The sequence below is a fragment of the Gorilla gorilla genome, chromosome 4 (genome assembly GCF_029281585.2).
Source record: "Gorilla gorilla gorilla isolate KB3781 chromosome 4, NHGRI_mGorGor1-v2.1_pri, whole genome shotgun sequence".
Classification (NCBI taxonomy): Eukaryota; Metazoa; Chordata; class Mammalia; order Primates; family Hominidae; genus Gorilla; species Gorilla gorilla.
The window spans coordinates 121559826-121576952 of NC_073228.2; the positions used below are offsets into that span (position 1 = coordinate 121559826).

A 17127-nucleotide genomic window follows, 5' to 3' on the forward strand; every position below is an offset into this window, starting at 1 on the left:
GGGTCCATTTGCACATATTTTTCAAAATTTAAGTAAATTCTCATCTCTTTCATTGTAATTTTAACATTTTTTAAAAGGCATCATCAGAAAAGATTCTGTGACGAAGAGCATTACAACACTCACAGGGCATCCACACATGCATCCAAAGACTTCAAACTGCATGGGCAGACTTTTTTTTTTATTTATTATACTTTAAGTTTTAGGGTTCATGTGCACAACGTGCAGGTTAGTTACATATGTATACATGTGCCATGTTGGTGTGCTGCACCCATTAACTCGTCATTTAACATTAGGTATATCTCCTAATGCTATCCCTCCCTCCTCCCCCCACCCCACAACAGGCCCCGGTGTGTGATGTTCCCCTTCCTGTGTCCATGTGTTCTCATTGTTCAATTCCCACCCATGAGTGAGAACATGCGGTGTTTGGTTTTTTGTCCTTGCAATAGTTTGCTGAGAATGATGGTTTCCGGCTTCATCCATGTCCCTACAAAGGACATGAACTCATCGTTTTTTATGGCTGCATAGTATTCCATGATGCATATGTGCCACATTTTCTTAATCCAGTCTATAGTTGTTGGACATTTGGGTTGGTTCCAAGTCTTTGCTGTTGTGAATAGTGCTGCAATAAACATACGTGTGCATGTGTCTCTATAGCAGCATGACTTATAATACTTTGGGTATATACCCAGTAATGGGATGGCTGGGTCAAATGGTGTTTCTAGTTCTAGATCCCTGAGGAATCACCACACTGTCTTCCACAATGGTTGAACTAGTTTACAGTCCCACCAACAGTGTAAAAGTGTTCCTATTTCTCCACATCCTCTCCAGCACCTGTTTTTTCCTGACTTTTTAATGATCGCCATTCTAACTGGTGTGAGATGGTATCTCATTGTGGTTTTGATCTGCATTTCTCTGATGGCCAGTGATGATGAGCATTTTTTCATGGCTGCATAAATGTCTTCTTTTGGGAAGTGTCTGCTCATATCTTTCGCCCACTTGTTGATGGGGTTGTTCATTTTTTTCTTGTAAATTTGTTTGAGTTCATTGTAGATTCTGGATATGAGCCCTTTGTCAGATGAGTAGATTGCAAAAATTTTCTCCCTGAATGGGCAGACTTTCAACAACACATCCTGTATTATTATAGCATTGCTCTGGGATAGTCTGATTCCTAATGTATATAATTATAGGGGCTGAAACGAACCTCAAATCTTTAGCGTGTCCCTGGCCTACATAACCATTACCTAGACTTAGCTTTGGCTGAGGAGGAAAGTCGTTTACCGCAGCACTCCTGCTTTAATTTTGTAATTTCTCTCAGAGTCAAATTTACCACGAGCCCTCAAAATACAGCGTAGACTTTGAGGGAAAGTAAAATGCCTGCTTTGTATGTTCACAGAGGTATTAATCCAGTGAGCTTCATGGTTCAAATCCACTCATGCTTTTTTTTTTCTTCGTTGATTGAATCATACTTGCTTTTGGAGAAATGAAGTCTCACCATACAAATTATGTCTCTAGAGTACATTGGACACCTGGAGAATGCAATGACTTTCAGGCAACTCTGATGCCATGGGGCAGATTCAGATCATTTAGCAATTGACTGATTGCTTTCACCAACTGATAGCCAAGCAGCTTGAGAGTTAACGTAGAGATACATGGTTGCAATACCGAAAAGGAATGTTTGACTATATCTGAGTCATACATTGTCATTACTGTTGGAAAGAAGGATTTATATTTGGCAGATCTTTCAGTTACACACTATAAAAGAAGAAAATGTTGTGTTCATCCTGGCAGAAACAATATTTTCCCTATTAGATTTATTTTAAAAATAATGTACTGATTGAAAAGTCACACAGGTAAATCTTTTTTTTATTTTTTATTTATTTATTTATTTATTTAACAGAAATAATGACATTCCCAGACCAGCAGACTTCAGTTCAAAATGTCAAACCAGGCACCATCTGGAATATTCATTTTCAAACTCTATGCCAATGGGATCAAACCCTGGCATGCTCGACCTACATTTGATTAACATTCTTTTAAAATAGAACTGGCAAATCAAAAGTCCTTTAGATTCCTGACCTTTGCTCAGAGATATAATGACAAGCTTGAGATTGCCTTTGCTATTTAATACAGAAAACTTCGACACCTGGCTGCACAGTGAACATGGAATGGAAGAAGGTGATATTTAATTATTAGCAAAGTCACACAATTGTCCAGAAACAAAGTCTATGAGTTAAATGTATATTGGAGAGCTTAGAAATGTCACTTAAATGCTCCTAGTCAAAATTCCACTGCTTATTAATCTCATGTAGACATTCTCTTGCATGAGTTATTCACTATTCAATGTGGTGAGAGTTTGGGTTTCCTAATTGCATCCTAAGTTCTGTAAGGGTAAGGGAAGGTACACCCATTATATTATTTCTTCTATAGCCTCCATCTCCTTTTTATTCATTGTTTTTTGAGTGCCTTCTGTTTTCTGAGCAGCAATACTGAAGGTTGCAATATTAATATCAGTGTTCCCTGCTCTTGGGAACTTCAATCTAATGGAAAAGACAGCTATGAAAACAAATAATTATAACATATTGGGAGAAGAGGTATACTATAGGCTTGTAAAGAATGTAATGGGACAAGAAACGGAACAACCACATTGGCCTGGAGAGTTAGAGAAAGCTTCCCAGAGATTACTTGGGACTTGGCCTTGAAAAGTGAGTGGGATTTAAACCACAGTAAGAAGAGGAATACCATTTTAGGCAATGGCAAAGGCCTGAAGGCCCATACGACAGTGTAGAAACATTAGTCCTTGTCCTGTTTAGCTTTGGCTGGAAGAAAACACCTTCCCTAGAAATCTTGCTATAACTACTTGATTTTAGTAAGAGTAATAGGAACATAATAGGAATGTAAATTCTGAGCAATATAATATAGCAGAAGTATGTGGTTTAAGGCAAGTCATTTGGAACCAGACTTCCTGGGTACAGATTCCAGCCTGAACACATAAATGCTATGTTACTTTCAGCAAGTTACATAAGTGTTATAAGCTTCAGTGTCCTGGCCTGTAAATTAAGGACGATATTAGTAACTATCTCACATAAATTACTGTACAGATTAAATAATTATTTTAAAATACTTGGAAAACTGATGGATTTGTGAAAACTTTTTATAAAATTAGCTACAAATGTTTGAATTAATTGCTTTTTAATAGCTTTATTGAGTTGTAATTTATGTACCATAAAATTCACCCATTTAAAATGTGCAAGTCAATGAGTTTTAGTAAATTCACAGGGTTTTGTAACCATCACCTCAACCTAATCTTAGAATTTTTTTTTTTTACTCAAAAAGAAAGCTCATACATATTAGAATTCAATCCTTATTTCCACCCAATCTACTTCTCAGATCTAAATAAACACTAATCTTTTTGTCTCTACTGATTTCCCTATTCTGAAGATTTCATATAAATACAATTATATGTATGTGTTCTTTGTATCTGGCTTCTTTCACTTAGCGTAATGCTTTCTAATGCTTTCAAGTTTTGTCCATGTTGTAGCGTGTATCAGAACCTCATTCATTGTTATGGCTAAATATTATATTGTATAAATATACCACATTGCATTTACTTATTTTTCTGTTGGTGAATATTTTAGTCTGCATTTTGGCTATTATAAAAAATGATACTATGAGAATTTTTCATAAGGATGTATAAGCTTTTGTATGAATATATGCTTTTGTTATGTTTTTGTGTGTCTTGGCTATATACGTAGTAAAATTGCTAGGTTTTATGGTAACAATACTTTTTTTTTTTTTTTTTGAGGTGGAGTCTCGCCCTGAAACCCAGGCTGGAGTGCAATGCTACAGTCTCGGCTCACTGCAACCTCCACCTCCCGGGTACAAATGATTCTCCTGTCTCAGCCTCCTAAGTAGCTGGGATTACAGGCGCCTGCCACCACACCCAGCTAATTTTTATATTTTTAAGAGAGACGGGGTTTCACCATGTTGGCCAGGCTGGGGTAACTATACCTTTAACATTTTGAAAAACTGCCAACTGTTTGCCAAAGCAGCTGCACAGTTTTACATTTCCAGATCTTTTACCCATTTTAACAATTGAGTTGTCTCATTACCGTTCAATTATTAGAGAGTTGTAGATTCTTGATACAACTTGATTAGATAAATGATTGCAAATATTTACTCTCATTCTATGGGTTGTCTTTATTTTTTTGATGGTGTTCTTTGAAACCCAAATATTTTTAATGTTGATGATGTTCAATTCATCTTTCTGATGTATTGTAAAGAATTAGTTTCACTACCTTAAAAGTACGCTGTGCTTTATCTATGGCCTTCCCTTCCTATCTCCAAAACCCTAGGAACCACCCATCTTATTTCTATACTGTTTTGCCTTTTCAAGAATGTTGAAAACATACAGTAAGTAGCTTTTTCATATTGGCTTCTTTCACTTAAAAATTTGCTTTTATGATTTCTCTTTTTTTTTAATCCTTCATGTCCTATTTATTTTTTATTACTGAACAGCACAGTTTGCTTATAAATTCACCTACTTATGGACAATTTGTTTGATTCCAAGTTCTGGTAATTATGAATAAGGCTGCTATAGACATGTGCTGGTTTTGTGTGGCCAAAATTTTCAGTTTATTTAGGTATATCTGAAGAAGCACAATGGCTGGGTCATATGGTAAGAGCTTGTTTAATTTTGTAAAATACTGCCAAATTTTTTCAAAGTGACTATACCATTTTGCATTCCCATCAGCAATGAATGATAGGTCCTGTTGCCCTACATCCTCACCAGCATTTGGTGTTGTCACTGTTTTGAGTTTTAGCTTTTCTAATAGGTAATATTTTGTTGCTGATGTTGTTTTAATTTGCAGTTCCCTAACGACATATGATGTTGAGTATTTTTTTATATGCCATTCACCATCTGTGTATCTTCTTTTGTAAGATATCTGCTCAATTATTTTTCCTTTTTAAAATTGGATTGAGTTTTTTTTATGTTTAAGAGTTTTGCATATATTGGATATCAGTCCTTTTATTTTATTTTATTTTATTTATTTTTTTGATGGAGTCTTGCTCTGTCGCCCAGGCTGGAATGCAGTGGTGCTGTCTTGGCTCACTGCACACTTCACCTCCCAGGTTCATGCCATTCTCCTGTCTCAGCCTCCCGAGTAGCTGGAACTACAGGTGCCTGCTACCACGCCTGGCTAATTTTTTGTATTTTTAGCAGAGACAGGGTTTCACCGTGTTAGCCAGGATGGTCTCAATCTCCTGACCTCATGATCCGCCCGCTTTGGACTCCCAAAGTGCTGGGATTACAGGCATGAGCCACCACGCCGGGTCGGATACCAGTCCTTTATCACGTATTTGCAAATATTTTATCCGTCAGTACTTTATTTTCTCATTCTCTTAACAGTGTCTTTCACAGAGCAGAAATTTTCTAACACACCTAGATTTTCTTTAATGTTATGTTTCACAGATTTTATAGTTTCACCTTTAACATTTAGGTCTATGACCTCTTTCGAGCTTTTATTTATTTATTTATTTTGTGAAATTTACAAGGTAAGTGTCTAAGTTCTTTTCTTTGTATAAGGATGTCAAATTGTTCCATCAACTATCCTTTATTTATTGAAATATCTTGGATTCTTTGTCAAAGATCAGTTGACTATGTTTGTATGAGTGGATCTATTTCTGGGCTTTCTATTCTTTCCTGCTGATTGATTTATTTTTTACCAATGGTATTATTTTGCCAATATCGCACACTATTGGTATTGGTAAGATACCATTTTATTACTGTAACTTCACAGTAAGTCTCAAAATCAACTAATGTCAATATTCCAAATTTGTTCTTCCTTTTCAGTAGTGTGTTGACCATTTTAGGGTCTTTTGCCTTTCTCTATAAACATTATAATCAATTTGTTGATATCTACATGTTAAGTTACCGGGAGTCAAATTGTGTTGAATCTAGAGATCAAGTAGCAGAGAATTTACATCTTAACAATATTGAGTATTCTTACATATAGATGAGCATGAAATAGCTCTTCATTTACTTGGGTCTTTTAAAATTTTCTTTAGTTTTGCAATTTTCCTAATATAGGTGCTGTACATATTTTGTTAGATTTATACATAATTTGGTTTATTGGTAATGTCAATAGTATTGTTTTTAATTTCTTATTTCAATTATCACTTTCTGGTATATAGGCAATCTATTGACTTTTATATATTAACCTTGTATCTAGCAACCTTGCTATAATTGCTTATTACTTCTGAGAGGTTTTCTTGGTTGATTATTGATGACTTTCTACACAGAAAATGATGTCATCTGTGAACACAAATATTTTCCCCCCAACCTTTCTACCTTTTATTACCTATTATTTTCTTATTGTATTAGTTTTGACTTTCCATAAAATTGTGAGTAGGAGTGGCTAAGAGGGGATGCATCTTTGGCAGGAACATTCTTAGGCAGAAAGCACAACATTTACTATGATGTTAGCTGCAGGTTTTTAGTAGATATTATTTATCAGAACGCAGAACTCCCTCTCCATTACTAGGTGTTTAAGGGTGTTATAATTTGTTGAAGAGTTTTTCTCTATTAATATAATATGATCATCTTAATTAGCTTGTTGATTGGATGAATTATATTAATTGATTTTCAAATGTTGAACCAGTATTGCATACTTAGATTTTTAAAATATATTGTTGGGTTTGATTTAGTAATATATTTTGAGAATTTTTTGCATCATTGTTCATGAGATATGTTTGTCTGTGGTTCAGATATCTGTCAATATTTTTATCCGGTTTTGGTATTAAAGTAATGCTATTTTCACAGAATAAATTTGAAAGCGTTTTGTATGCTTTTGTTTTGTAGATACCTAAACAACTGGAGTACACACTTTTAAAAATGATTGTACATAACTGGTATTGTTTCTTAAATATTGGGTAGAATTCACCAGTAAAATCATCTGAGCTTAGTGCGTACTTTTTTGGACGTTTATCAATTTCTTATTCAATTTCTTTAATATAGGCTGTTCAGATAAACTAGTTCTCCTTGTGCCAGTTTCCAGTTTCTCTCTTTCATGGAATGGGTCAGTTTTATGTAGGTTATCAAATTTGTGTGAGTATAGTTGTTCATAATATTCCCATATTAATCTTAAAATATCCACAGGATTATCTGTCATTTTTGATATTAGCAATTTATGTCTTCTCTTGTTTTGTCTTGATTTATATGCCTAGAAGTTTATCCCTTTGTTGAACTTTTTAAAGAAGCAGCTTTGGTCTTGTTGATTTGGCCTATTGACTTCATGTTCAAAACGTTAATGATTTTCCCTCTAACTTTTATTATTTCTGTCTTGTTGTTTTGGTTTTCCATTGCTCTTCTCCAGTTTATGAAGTTTAAATGATCAATTTTAGATCTTTCTTCTTTCCTATTATATGCATTTCATGCTCTAAATTTTCCTCTAAGCACTGTTTTTGCTACATCTCACAAATTTTGATAAGTTGTATTTTCATCTTATTTGCTCAAAATATTTTAAAAATTTTCAAGACTTTTAAAATAACTTTATTTTAGGTTCATGGGTACACATGCAGGTTTGTTACATAGGTAAACTTGTGTCATGGGGGTTCAGTGTACAGGTTATTTCATCACCTAGCTACTAAATGTAGTACCTGATAGTTATTTTTCTGATTGTCTCCCTCCTTCTACTTTGCTCCCTCAGGTAGGTCCCAGTGTCTGTTGTTCCTGTCTTTGTGCCCATTGCTTTTTATTATTTAGCTTCCCCTTAAAATTAAGAAAATGTGGTATTTGGTTTTCCTTTCCTGCATTAGTTTACTAAGGATAATGGCCTCTAGCTCCATCTATGTTGCTGCAAAGAACATAATCTCATTCTTTTCTTATGGCTGCACAGTATTCAGGGTGTTATATGAAGCAGAAAAATGCAAAAAATAAAAACAAATTTCCTTTCTCCTTTGGCATAAGTAAACTTATGAGCTTACGGATTCCTGTTTTCTGTAACTAGTAACTTCAAGTATTCTGTTTTTCATCTAAGCAGCACAGTGAAGGTCATGAGATGCCTGAGCAGGCCTGGATTGCAGCCATCTAGGTGCCATAGTGAAGGTTATGAAATAAGCCTGTGCAAGGCACTTGAGCAAGCCTAGATAATAGCCATCTGGGCCGCATAGCAAGAGTCACATGTAACCCTGAGTTATGAACCTGTCACAGATTGATTAACTGTGTTTGTTCTTCCTCCGTACATTTGCTTTCATGCCACTATGCTTCACGCCACTGTAAGCTTGTTTCAAACTAGCCAACCCCCTTTTTGAAGTGTGTATAAGAGTCAAGTCCTGTCTTTGTTCTGGGACCAGTCGCTGGATGTTAATCCACTGGGTCTGAGTGCACTCAGTAATGTCCTCCTATTCTACCTACTGGCCTCTCTAGTCCCCCAAATCCCACAAAATACGTGTACCACCTACATTTTCTTTACCCAGTCAAAAGGTAGCCCAAATAGCCAAGGCATTCCTAAGCAAAAATAACAAAGCTGGAGGCATCACATTACCTAACTTTATGCTACAGGACTACTGTAACCAAAACAACATGGTACTTGTACAAAAATAGACACATAGACCAATGGAACAGGATAGAGAACCCATAAAGGAGACCACACATCAACAACTATCTGATCTTTGATATACCTGATAAAAACAAGCATTCAGGAAAGGATTTATTATTCAGTAAATAGTGCTAGAATAACTGGTTAGCCATACACAAAAGATTGAAATTGGATCCTTTCCTAACACCATATACAAAAAATCAACTGAAGATAAATTAAAGACTTAAATGTCAAACCTCAAACTATAAAAACTCTGGAAGATAATCTAGGAAATACTATTCTGGGCATAGAAACTGTCAGAGACTTCTTATTTGACTCACGTGTTAATTTGCAGTGCTTTTTTATTCTCCAAATATTTGGCGATGTTTTTAGCTATCTTGCTGATTTTTACTTGTTAATATGTTTCATGACTCAACATATACTTTATCTAGCTGTATGTCCCATGTAAGCTTGAGGTGAATGTGTATACGACATTTATTGAATGAAAGATTCTATAAATGTCACATAGATCTAGATAATTAATGGTATTTTTCTGTAAACTGCATGAAGTTATTAATTAGAAACCTTAACATAACAACCCTAGTAGCTGTACATGTTAGAGACTTCAAAGTTTTTTGTGCTAGTTATTTTTTCTCCCCTCTTTTCTTTGGGTTTCCCTAGATACTCTCTCTTAATTAGAGACTGTGTATTAAGCACTTAATTAGAGATTGTGTATTACAGCTCTTGTAGCTAATTCACTGTTTGTATAGTGAAGTCTTGTTGATCTGGTTGTAAGGTGATGGGGAGGGAAGCATTCTGCAATCTTATGATTAAATCCCATTCTTTTAGTGGTTATGAGTCATTGGGCTATGACCTTTGTAAGCATTTCTTAGCTTTTTAAAATCTCGTCTTATGTGAGATAGGAAGACTAGGGGAGTTTGGAGTTGTTTAACTGACATTTTCCTAAGTCAGAAAGGTCCTATAGTGTAGGCCTTTGTTATGGAGAAGTCTCTAGAGATATTTCAAAATGGTTACTTCCTTCCCAGGTTTATTTCAAAACAGTGACTCTTCATTACTCCTGCCTGAAACAAGATAAATTTTTCTCATACTTTCGTTGTGAGTACCTACCTGGTGGGGCTACAGGAGGTTAAAATCATGAGAGTTCCACCACAACATTGGTACCCCAGGAGTTTTCAATTCTCAAGATTAAGCCCCCTTTTGAAAATATGATTTAATCCTTTATTATTGGATATCTTGGAGGTGCTATCCAATTGAAGTTTACATTTTTGCCTCATTTTAATCCAGGGATAAATTGCTAGCAAATTTCCTCTCTAGTTGATTTTAAGAGGGCACACAGCACAGCCACCATAGATATCCATTCCTTCCTTGAGATTGCCAGGGAATAATATAATTTTTTTTAAAATCCTGGCATTCTGAGAATTATCCCTAGGACAGAGTAGCTCATTGTGTAGTAAGTTGTGTTTAATCTCTTTGTGCCAGTGTACTTCACTGTGTTGATGGGTCTGTGTATGCTTAAGAAATGTTTCTGATTCTTGATTTCTTGATCTGATTGTTTTGGAACGAGTATAGCTTAGCACACACTCACAGCCTTCCAAACCTCAGCATGAAGTGTGATTTCAGGAGGGCTGTTGTTGGCAATCTTTCTATAGTTTCCTCTATTTTACCTGTATCATATCCAATGCCTATAGGCATGCAGTTCTCTATGCTCTTTTCAAATAAATTCAGTCCTGTCAATTCTTATGGCCTGCCTTTACCCTTAGCAGATCTCAGAGCTACTGCACTGGAATTAGCGTGGGGTGGGCAGGGGTGGGGGGCCTGGATTTTCCTGAAGTGATGCCTTCACATTATGAATGATCACGGGGTGTGGTCAAACTGAGAAGACCAGACCATACCTTCTGGTCTTCTCAGTTTGACTCTTTCCAGCATGGAACCACCACCCTATGAACATTCTGAGGCAAGGGCCATTGGAACCTGATTATTCTCAGATTGCTCTATGTAAAGTAGAGCTTCTACTCTATGAGTGGGCTGGTGGGAAGGTAGAGGCAGGGAGGCACCAGGTTGTTTTAGCTATGCTTGCATGAAATAGAACACCTGCAACACAGGGTGACAAGGCATTAGAAATCCTAACAGCCTGCCCTACCCAGAGTGAAACCATAGCCCAAGAGTAGACAATGGTGAAGGGAGAGAGCCCCCATCTTCTAGGTCTCACTTGCAGGCTGTAGAATACCCAGGGCAGTTTCTATTATAGAGAACCTGGGGGAGCAGTGGGGATGGTAAAGGATTGGGTCATGGCTCAAATGCCACAGACTCTTGCCGTTCTTAGTCAGATTTAGTACATTTTCTTGATGAAGGTTTCTCCATTTGCTGTATCCCTTAGGAAAATTTCTAAAGAATTTAACTGATTGTTAGACAACTGTCTCGATTGCTTTTAATTATGGTAAAATATATATAACATAAATCTTACTATCATAACCACTTTTAAGTGTACAGTTCAGTGATATTAAATACATCCAAAATCTTGTGTCACCTTTACCGCTATTCATCTTCAGAACTTTCTTCATCTTGTAAAACTGAAACATTATACCCAATAAACAATAATTTTCCATTCCTCTCTTCCCCTAGTCCCTGAAAAAAACCATTTTATTTTTATCTCTATGGTAATTGACTACACTAAGGACCTCACATAAGTAAAATCATATAATATTTATCTTTTTGTAACTGGCCTATTTCACTTAGCATAATGTCCTCAAGGCTTATCCATGTTGTAACACATGTCAGAATTTCCTTCCTTTTTCAGGCTGCATAGTATTCTACTGCATGTATATACTGCATTGTGCTTATCCCTGCATCCACAAATGAGTGCTTGGGTTGCCTCCACATTTTAGCTGTTGTGAATAACACTGCTATGAACACGAGTGTGCAAATATCTCCTTGACACTTTCTTTTCAATTTTTTGAATATCGAATATATACCAAGAATAGAATACTGGATAATATAATTCTATTTTTAATTTTTTGAGGAACCACCAAACCATTCTCCACAGTAGCTGTACCATTTCACATTCCCAACAACAAAGCACAAGGGTGTTGACACTATCTTGTCAACACTTGTTATTTTATAACTTTTTGGTAGTAGCCATGGTAATGGGTATATGATAGTATTTCATTGTAGTTTTGATTTGCATTTTCCAAATGTTTAATGGTGTTGAGCATCGTTTCATCTGCTTACTGGCCATTTGTATATCTTCTTTGGATAAATGTATATTAAAATTTTTTGCCCATTTTAATTTTTACTATTTTTCATTTTCTGTGGTAAACAGAAAATGATTTAATAGAAAATAATAACAGATATGAAAAACTAATGAAAATATGAACAAAAATCTAAAAATAAATGCTATTAAAATATACATCAATTATAAGACACTCTAAATGCAAAATTAAAACAAATAACAAACCAAAAAAAAAAAAGCAAATTACAGCTCTTCCCAGGAATGCTGTTTGCCACAAAATGTTTCTTACTGAGCAGAGTAACATGCGTTTTCCTTTGCCTGTGGTACATATCATAAATGCAAATTTCATAGCAGACACTAAAGACAATGTTTCATTGAATACACCTTTTAAAACAACTTAATAGCTGACGTATTACAACATTCTTGCCTTCTAAAGGGATATTCACTGACCTTCCCACACTTATCAGATATTTAATAACTTTTTTTCTTTTTTTTTTTTTTTTGAGAGGGAGTCTCACTCTGTCACCCAAGCTGGAGTGCAGTGGCGCAATCTCAGCTCGCTGCAACCTCCGCCTCCCATTTTCAAGCAATTCTCCTGTCTCAGCCTCCCCTCCTGAGTACTTGAGACTACAGGTGCCTGCCAACATGCCTGGCTAATTTTTGTATTTTTAGTAGAGACGGCGTTTCACCTTGTTAGTCAGGCTGGTCTTGAACTCATGACCTCAGGTGATCCATCTGCCTTCACCTCCCAAAGTTCTGGGATTACAGGCATGAGCCACTGCACTCTGCCTAATAATGTTTTGTTGTACTAGAATGTTAGAAATATTGAACTTTGTTGGAAGCCTGGCCAACAAAATAGTATTTGTGAATACGATTGGGTGGGTGTGGGGAGAGGGATTAGGAAATTAGGGGGTGAGGTTTAACAATCACCAATGTGCACTTCTTATTTCCCTTAAAAAATGAAGTTTCATAATATTAGGAAACACAAATATGTCATAAAATTAAGAATTGGAGAAAATGTTTACAATAGCTTTTCTACATTTAAAAAATGAAATCATGGAAGAACTGACTGATAGCTGTGCCTATATTTTTTGTGTGGACACTCTATATATACACTGTGGATAAATATGTACACATGTTAGCAGCAACTTTATAATTTGTACATCCCTATTGATTCCAAAATCAAACCAAAATAAAATTCTTTTTATTTTAAGAGAATGGATACTCTCTTACCAATCAAAACTGTACAGAAGTGAAAAATAATATCTGATCAGACATACTGTAGATTAAATTATTGCATAAAATATGCAAAATTTCAAATTATTTGATATTTCTAGAGCAATATATTACAGATATCAGTTCTACAGCTTAAAACTCTACAATCTGGAAATAAAAAAGAAAGAATTATGTAACTTTTTAAAAATTCACTTTATTGAATCATACATTTTGTTGAAAAAAAGTTTACAAAGTTCAAAATGAAGCACAGCAGACCTTTACAATACTAAAAAAATTAGTTCAGGAACACTCTTTTCAAACATTCCCACAGCCTTTCGCCTAAAATCTTATGAACAGTATGGCGGGAGGGGTGATGTCAAAGTAGAGTCCATTTCATTGTAAGGAGCCACCACACCAGCACACATCTTGCCACGCTCAGGCAATTTCTCCTCACTCCTATCAAGCAATCCTGAACAAGGTGGTTGTTCATTACTATGATTTCTTCTGTCCTTGATTTTGAATCCTTGAGGTATCAGTAAATAAAAACTCACAGATGCCTTGTCAGTCAGGATTCAAGTTAGGTTATTAAAGTGTGAAATCTTACTCCACTGGAATGATTTGTTTTAATTTTGTGCATGTGTGTTATAGTCCCACTAAGTAGTTGTTAGTTAAAAGTTAAGAAGGACTTCTCAAATGTCCTGCACGGTGCTGAAGAGACTCCATGGATATTGAAGGACTATAGTAAAAATCCAGAATGGGTCAGGGATTTCTACATTGTATATTGATCAAAGCTGCCCAGTTTCTCTAGCACAGCTCAATAGAAAAACCAATTCTCATTCTCTGTTTGTACCATGGCTGGCCATTGTGTTCTGAATGTTTTGATGGTGTGGAAGATATCTACAACTCTTTCATATCTCATTATTTCCAAAACAATGCTTAATATTATGAAGATTTTACTCCTTCCAAGCTCACATTACAGTGAACTGAAATGGGTCCATCTTGACCACAGTACTCTTTTGTTTTATGCACTTGGCCAATGAAGTCGATAAATCTTTTTCCAGACTTTGGCACTTTTTAATCTGGCCAGTCAGTGAACTGGAGCTGTCTCACTGTTCAGGACTGGCTGTCCTTGGCATCTATGACTTTAAATTCCCTTGCGATAAACTATGGCATGTTGTACTCAGCCACAGGATCTACAACAAAGTACTGGTATCTTGTGGATTATTCTGCTAGGCAGTATTGGTGACATTTTTCTCTGCCCATTTCACACAGCTTGGTGAAATTGTCTTTCCAGAGCATCCGCTGAAAGTCCTCAGTGATCTCTTTCAAGGGTCCCTAATGTAAGCTTTCTATTGTCTTTACTCATCAATAAAACTGGCATTAATGTAACCAGATCCTTCTACTCCATGGATAGGCTGCAAGTACAACCTTGTGGATTTATATGGTGTAATATTAACAAAGTGATTTTTGAAATTATTGCATGGAAACACAGAGCCAAATCATGAGTGAACTCCCATTCACAATTGCTTCAAAAAGAATAAAATACCTAGGAATCCAACTTACAAGGGATGTGAAGGACTTCTTCAAAGAGAACTACAAACCACTGCTCAACGAAATAAAAGAGGATACAAACAAGTGGAAGAACATTCCATGCTCATGGATAGGAAGAATCAATATTGTGAAAATGGCCATACTGCCGAAAGTAATTTATAGATTCAATGCCATCCCCATCAAGCTACCAATGACTTTCTTCACAGAATTGGAAAAAACTACTTTAAAGTTCATATGGAACCAAAAAAGAGCCCACATTGCCAAGTCAATCCTAAGCCAAAAGAACAAAGCTGGAGGCATCACGCTACCTGACTTCAAACTATACCACAAGGCTACAGTAACCAAAACAGCATGGTACTGGTACCAAAACAGAGATATAGACCAATGGAACAGAGCAGAGCCCTCAGAAATAATGCCACACATCTACAACCATCTGATCTCTGACAAATCTGACAAAAACAAGAAATGGGGAAAGGATTCCCTATTTAATAAATGGTGCTGGGAAAACTGGCCAGTCGTATGTAGAAAGCTGAAGCTGGATCCCTTCCTTACACCTTATACAAAAATTAATTCAAGATGGATTAAAGACTTAAATGTTAGACCTAAAACCATAAAAACCCTAGAAGAAAACCTAGGCAATACCCTTGAGGATATAGGCATGGGCAAGGACTTCATGTCTAAAACACCAAAAACAATGGCAACAGAAGCCAAAATTGACAAATGGGATCTAATTAAACCAAAGAGCTTCTGCACAGCAAAAGAAACTACCATCAGAGTGAACAGGCAACTTACAGAATGGGAGAAAATTTTTGCAATCTTCTCATCTGACAAAGGGCTAATATCCAGAATCTACAATGAACTCAAACAAATTTACAAGAAAAAAACAAACCCATCAACAAGTGGGCAAAGGATACGAACAGACACTTCTCAAAAGAAGACCTTTATGCAGCCAAAAGACACATGAAAAAATGCCCATCATCACTGGCCATCAGAGAAATTCAGATCAAAACCACAATGAGATACCATCTCACACCAGTTAGAATGGCGATCATTAAAAAGTCAGGAAAAAACAGGTGCTGGAGAGGATGTGAAGAAATAGGAACACTTTTACACTGTTGGTGGGACTGTAAACTAGTTCAACCATTGTGGAAGACAGTGTGGTGATTCTTCAGGGATCTAGAAGTAGAAATACCATTTGACCCAGCCATCTCATTACTGGGTATATACCCAAAGTATTATAAGTCATGCTGCTATAGAGACACATGCACACATATGTTTATTGCAACACTATTCACAATAGCAAAGACTTGGAACCAACCCAAATGTCCAACAATGATAGTCTGGATTAAGAAAATGTGGCACATATACACCATGGAATACTATGCAGCCATAAAAAAGGATGAGTTCATGTCTTTTGTAGGGACATGGATGAAGCTGGAAACCATCATTCTCAGTAAACTATTGCAAGGACAAAAAGCCAAACACTGCATGTTCTCACTCTTAGGTGGGAATTGAACAACAAGAACACTTGGACACAGGAAGGGGAACATCACACACCGGGGCCTGTTGTGGGGTGGGGGGAGGAGGGAGGGATAGCATTAGGAGATATACCTAATGTAAATGACGAGTTACTGGGTGCAGCACACCAACATGGCACATGTATACATATGTAACAAACCTGCACGTTGCACACATGTACCCTAGAACTTAAAGTGTAATAAAATATATATATATATATATAAAGAAATTATTGCATGGAAGATTGGCACTGAGGAAACCTGAGATGTGAGCTTTTGTGCTGATTAGATGCTCAAATTTGAGCACCACTCCTATGACATTCTGTCCCCTCTCTATTTGTGTCAGTTTCTAATACAGGCATACAAGTTTCTAGCTGGCACTTTGGTATTTACACAAGTAACTGCCTCTAACAGTGCATCATGGACAGAGAGACACTGGTCTCCTGCTTGAACCATGTAATTCCTCTGGGTTCTCATTAAAGTTGCATAGGCATAATTACCTACAGTTTTTTCATGCTTGATTCTTTCCAACATGGCATCTATGACAATGAAACAACCAGTCCAGCCAACTCCTGCAGATTCTGTAGGCTGTGCAAGCATGGCAGCTGCATCTGCTTGTCGTCTGGTGTGGCCTCAGGAAGCTTTTACGCAAGGTGGAAGGTAAAGGGGGAGTGAGTGTGTCACATAGTGAGAAAGGAAGCAGAAGAGACTTTGCCAATTTTTAAATCAAGTTGCTGTTGGGATTGTTTGGTTGTTGAGTTTTAGTTCTCTGTATATTGATGATAGTAAGCCTTTATAAGTTACATGATTTGAAAATATTTTCTCTCATCCTATGGTTTGCGTTTATCACACTTGGCTGACAATGTCTTGATTCACAAATTTATTACTATTATTATTTTTAGAGATGGAAATCTCCCTATTTTGCCCAGACTGGACTTGAACTACACTCAAGCGATCCTCCTGTCTTAGCCTTCTGGGTAATTGGGACTACAGATGCACACCATCGCATTCTAATTTT

General features: G+C 36.3%; 1 pseudogene; it reads right to left on the bottom strand.

Annotated features, from left to right (window-relative positions):
- Window positions 1-13810: 13810 nt before the first annotated feature.
- On the bottom strand, window positions 13811-16709 carry LOC101125561 (receptor-type tyrosine-protein phosphatase S-like; annotated as a pseudogene).
- Window positions 16710-17127: the final 418 nt, after the last annotated feature.